The sequence below is a fragment of the Rana temporaria genome, chromosome 3 (genome assembly GCF_905171775.1).
Source record: "Rana temporaria chromosome 3, aRanTem1.1, whole genome shotgun sequence".
In the NCBI taxonomy this organism is placed as follows: Eukaryota; Metazoa; Chordata; class Amphibia; order Anura; family Ranidae; genus Rana; species Rana temporaria.
Window position 1 is genome coordinate 199,644,189 of NC_053491.1, and position 6,097 is coordinate 199,650,285.

At 43.6% G+C, this 6,097-nt stretch overlaps 1 non-coding gene across 1 annotated transcript; it reads left to right on the forward strand.

Annotated features, from left to right (window-relative positions):
- Window positions 1–5,573: 5,573 nt before the first annotated feature.
- On the forward strand, window positions 5,574–5,645 carry TRNAG-UCC. The gene has a single exon. It is a non-coding gene; the product is annotated as a tRNA-Gly (tRNA).
- Window positions 5,646–6,097: the final 452 nt, after the last annotated feature.

A 6,097-nucleotide genomic window follows, 5' to 3' on the forward strand; every position in this document is an offset into this window, starting at 1 on the left:
TCAAAATGTAGCTGCAACAGTCAGAACCACTCATTAAACACATCACACAGTCATAGCCAATAGAGTTAGACACTGATTTTGTTTGAAGAAATAACATTGCTGCCACCCCTCTTGTGCTTGAGAGTCAGCCGTGTTCTTGTTTAAAGGGGACATTGGCTGGTGTCCTGAACAAAAAATGGGCATGGTGAACAGGTAATGCTAAAGGGCATTTTATATATATATTGGTTCTGAAAGAATATTAATTATAAGGTCATATGATAAAATGTGACTAAATCTAGAAAGCATAAACGGTGCCATCTAGTGTATATGGAGTAAATATTTACTCCATATACACTAGATGGCGCCATTTATGCTTTCTAGATTGAGAAATATTTTGTCATATGACCTTATAATTAATATTCTTTCAGAACCACTATATATAATAATTGTTGGTCATGTGGCCTTGAGTCCACATTATACTGCATGCTTTATACTATATGTTTTTTTTATGGCTAGATTGATGCCCTTTTTAGCATTTACTGTTCACCATGGCTAGTAACGGCTCCAATGTTATTATACAGTCATATGCAAAAGTTTAGGAACCCCTGCCAATTTCCATGATTATCATTTATAAATATTTGGGTGTTTGGATCAGCAATTTCATTTTGATCTATCAAATAACTGAAGGACACAGTAATATTTCAGTAGTGAAATGAGGTTTATTGGATTAACAGAAAATGCGCAATATGCATCAAAATGAAATTAGACAGGTGCATAAATTTGGGAACACCAACAGAAAAATCACATCAATATTTAGTAGAGCCACCTTTAGCAGAAATAACAGCCTCTAGATGCTTCCTATAGCCTGTAATGAGTGTCTGGATTCTGGATTTTGGACCATTCCTCCTTACAAAACATCTCCAGTTCAGTTAGGTTTGATGGTTGCCGAGCATGGACAGGCGCTGCATATCACCCCACAGATGTTTAATGATATTCAGGTCTGGGGACTGGGATGGCCATTCCAGAACATTTTACTTGTTCCTTAGCATTAATGTCCGAGTAGATTTTGTGCAGTGTTTTGGGTTGTTGTCTTGTTGAAATATCCAGCCCTGGCGTAACTTCAACTTTGTGACTGATACCTCAACATTATTCTCAAGAATCTGCTGATATTGAGTGGAATCCATGCGACCCTCAACTTTAACCAGATTCCCAGTACCGGCACTGACCACACAGCCCCACAGTATGATGGAACCTCCACCAAATTTTACTGTGGGTAGCAAGTGTTTTTCTTGGAATGCTGTGTTCTTTTGGCACCATGCATAACGCCCCTTGTTATGACCAAATAACTAAATCTTTGTTTCATCAGTCCACAGCACCTTTTTCCAAAATGAAGCTAGCTTGTCCAAATGTGTGTTTGCATACCTCAAGCGACTCTGTGTGTGCAGAAAAGGCTTCTTTTGCATCACTCTCCCATACAGCTTCTCCCTGTGCAAAGTGTGCAGAATTGTTAAAGTATGCACAGTGACTCCATCTGCAGCAAGTTGATGTTGTAGGTCTTTTGGAGGTGGTCCGTGGGCTGTTTTTGACAGTTTTCACCATCCTTCGTCTTTGCCTCTCCAATATTTTATGTGGCCCGCCACTTCTGGCCTTAACAAGAACTGTGCCTGTGGTCTTCCATTTCCTCACTATGTTCCTCACAGTGGACACTGACCCCTTATATCTCTGCGATAACTTTTTGTAGCCTTCCCCTAAACCATAATGTATAACAATCTTTGTTTTCAGGTAATTTTAGAGTTGTTTTGAGGCCCCCATGTTGCCACTCTTCAGAGGAAAGTCAAAGAGAACAACAACTTGAAATTGGCCACCTTAAATACCTTTTCTCATGATTGGATGCATCTGTCTATGAAGTTCAAGGCTTAAAGTGGAGGTTCACCCAAAAAATACATTTTTAACATTACATTCAGCCGAGTTGTCCTAATGACAATCGGCTGTTTTTTTTTTTGTACATACCTCATTTCACCGCCGCTTCCGGGTATGTCTTCTGCGGGACTGAGCGTTCCTATCTGATTGACAGGCTTCCGACCATCGCATACTACGCTTCACGAGTTGCCGAAAGAAGCAGAACGTCGGTGCGCAGGCGCCGTATAGAGCCGCACCGACGTTCGGCTTCTTTCGGCAACTCGTGACGCGTAGTATGCGATGGTCGGAAGCCTGTCAATCAGATAGGAACGCCCAGTCCCAGAGAAGACATACCCGGAAGCGGCGGTGAAATAAGGTATGTACGAAAAAAAACAAAAAACAGCCGATTGTCATTAGGACAACTCGGCTGAATGTAATGTTAAAAATTTACCCCCGCTTTAATGATCTCACCAAACCAATTGTATGTTCCAATAAATCAGTGCTAAGTAGTTACAGGTATTCAAATCAACAAAATGACAAGGGTGCCCAAATTTATGCACCTGTCTAATTTCCAGGGGTTCCTAAACTTTTTCATACAACTGTATATGGTTAGTTTTGTAACCTTTTATTAAGCATTTACATTATTTTGTTTTTTTTTGTTTACCACTTCCATGGTCTACGATAATATGGCCGCTGTATGCGTGTTTGAACAACTCTTGCAAAATGGCGCCTGACCGGAAGTGATGACAGAAAAAATTCTCTCTCTACGCTTGTTCAGAGGGCCTTAATAGAAATGGTAGTATTTTAGTGGTGGCATTAATGTGTGGTCAATCATGCATACCTCACTGCCTTTGCCAACTGGGGGAAGTCCAAAGTGCTGTACAGGAAAGAGAAAGGGACGGCGCGTGGCCTGATGCATGAATCCTTTTAAAAAGTTTATTTGAAATAAAATGATATACTGTATACATAAAATACTACATATTCATATATGTAAATGAGTTACAATGATACTGTATTAATAACACTTAATTGAATTGTATTAAATATTAAAATAATGCCCATACAAGGGATTAAAGGTGAATATTCGACGAATGTGTTTCGAGGATTTTCCTCTTCCTCAGAGCCTTAGCAAACCAGGTCTGGTCTGCATATTAAGGTGTAGAGCACTGAGTGAGTGGTATATCACTGGGTGAGTGGTATAACCTTATGGGAGAAATGTCCTTTGCTATAGTGATGTTCTTTCTACAGCACTCTACCTCAGCAACGTGGAAGGGTGAATAGAGCAAGTTGTCCTTTGGTCTTGGAGAACTACCCAATGATTAGTGTTGCAGCCTCTCTCCCAGATAGTGATTTGTGGCTGGATGTCCAAGTGTGGACTAGGTTATGCTGATGGTGATCCTTTAGTGGAGCTGCGCATGTTCCCCTGCGATGTTGCAGCCAGAATGTGATGTTCATAATGAGAACCCACCAGAATGTGACGTTCACAATGACATTACTCCAGAATTTCACGATCACAATGAGTCTGCTCCAGAATGTGACATTTATAATGAGACTCCTCCAGAATGTAATGTTCATAATGAGACACCTCAAGAATGTGACATTCATGTAAAGAATTCACCAGCTACGAAACTCCTCTCAATTCGATTAAACGAGATCCTACCCTCCTTGGTTCATAAGGACCAGGTGGGCTTTGTACCCCTATTTCAAGCGGGAGACAACACGAGAAAGGTCGTAGACCTGATCGACGTAGCCAACAGGGAAAACTCTGAGTCTCTGATCCTGAGCCTAGACGCAGAAAAGGCATTTGACCGACTTGGTTGGCCTTTCATGCTTGCTACACTACGTCACATGGGATTTAGCGGACCCTTCCTGTGGGCGGAACAGCACCTCTACACCAACCCTACGTCGCAAGTCAAAACCCCTTTTGCCACATCGCCCACCTTCCCAATCACCAATGGAACCCGCCAGGGCTGTCCGCTCTCCCCCTACTATTTGTGCTATGCATCGAGCCCCTGGCAGCAACAATTAGAGGAAACCCAGACTTTCGGGGTATATCGGTGCGGGGTAGGGAATTCAAGATATCTCTATTCGCGGACAACATTGTCCTTATTTTGACCCAGCCTAGGGTATCCCTGCCCAACCTCCACGCCGAACTTGCAAAATATGGGGCGATCTCGGGTTACAAAACAAATCCAACGAAATTCATGGCCCTCCCACTTAATGTCGCGGAGGAAGAGCCTCGCCACCTTCAGTCCAATTTCCCTTATAACTGGGAACGGGAATCCTTTAAATAACTGGGGATTAACCTTACCCCATCTTTCACCACCCTATATCAGGCTAATTTCCCCCCTCTGTATAGGTCAATTAGGGAACTAGTCAAAAAAGAATAACTATCATATCTCCCTATTGGGGCGGATCACATCTATTAAGATGGTCATCCTCCCTAAGCTCCTATACCTGTTTCAGACGTTGCCAATACCCGTCCCCTATGGTCATCCACACAAGTTGCAGGGTGACTTGCTGCGATATGTGTGGAACTATAAAAGTCACAGGATACCTTGTTCGGTTATGATGGCGTCACGCTTCCGATGGGGCCCGGCTTTCCCCAACCTAGTTAAATATTACCAAGCGTGCGATTGTCTTCTGGTTCCCCCAGCGGTCATACAATAAATGGACAGAAATAGAGAAAATCTGGCTAGCACCTGTAAACCCGAATTCCCCTCTGGAATGCGAATGTGGAGGTAGACCCTGGACGGTTACTGGGGTCAATGTCCCAGCTTAGGCGACTATGGCGCATGCTGTCCGCGAAGGCGGGCTTAAATCTGTCTGCTCACTGCTGACCTCCTTCCTCTGCAACCCAAAAGTACCTGCAAGCCTTACCCACCAGATGTCTTGGCCTTGGGCCTCGCAGAACTTGTTCCATTTTGGTCATCTAGTGGATCCCAGATCCCATAAATTATTGCCATTCTCAGAACTCCAAGCCAAACATGACCTACGCCAACAGGTTTTCTACAGCTACCTGCAGATTAGACATTACACCCAAAGTAAACATAGAGGACTGATCTCAGACATATACCAGATCCTAAACATGTATTCTATACCAGTACGGGGCAAACACGCTTACATGTTCCGCTGGGAGAGAGAGTTGGGAGATTTGGAGGCCAGTATGTTTTTGAGGCGTGTGTTGGACTGGCTATGAGGGGAGATTGTAGCCCGGTATGTTTTTAAGGCGTGTGTTGGACGGGCTATGAGGGGAGGTTGAAGGCCGGTATGTTTTTAAGGTGTGTGTGTTGGACTGGCTATGAGGGGAGGTTGTAGGCGTGTTTTATTATAGGAGTGTTATATATTGTAGATTAGGATAAGTTTGTATATGTTGTGAAAGTGTGTTATTCTTTGGGTGTGTTTTGGAATGTTATAAATATAGATGGTAGTTTAGGTTAAGTTTGGATTTCTTCTGGAGGAGTTTTGAGTGGACATAACTGATGTACCCCACTCAGCGGGGGCGGGCCTTAGAAAACAGAGGCTGCATATAGGCAGCACAGAGGCTTAGGGGTTAGCCTTGCAGTACTGGGTTCCTTGGTTCAAATTCTGACCAGGACACTATCACCATGGAGTTTGCATGGTCTCCCTGTGCTTGCGTGGGTTTCCTCTGGGTACTCCAGTTTCCTCCCACATTACAAAGACATGCTACCTTTGCGTTGGTGGTGCAGTGGTGAGCATAGCTGCCTTCCAAGCAGCTGTACTGGGTTCAATTCCCGACCAACGCCATCTCAAATACTTGGAGTCCTCAGAGAGAAAAGCACAGTACAAGCTCAATGCTGAGTGTATATTAGCGGTGGAATAAAGAATAAAGCGAATGTGTGGAATGTTTGAGGAAGAGAATGTTCCCCCAGAATCTATAGAAGGAGAACCCTGCAACTAATATAAGGCTGCGATCACATCTAGAAATTCTGGATCATGGGTGGGATTACTGCACTTTCTGAATCGCCACAAAACGCTTGTGATCCCATTACTTTCAATGGCACCCCAATCACAGGACAATATTGTCACCTGACAAACCACACAAACAAAATCACGGGACGCCTGTTTCCCAAAAGCAGTCCTGTGATTTGTTAGGCGGCAATCACGGCAAAATCACGCCTCGATTGGGGTGATATTGAAAGTAAAGGGATCGCAAGCGTGTCCCGTGTTTTGCTGCAATTCGGGAATCCAGAACACT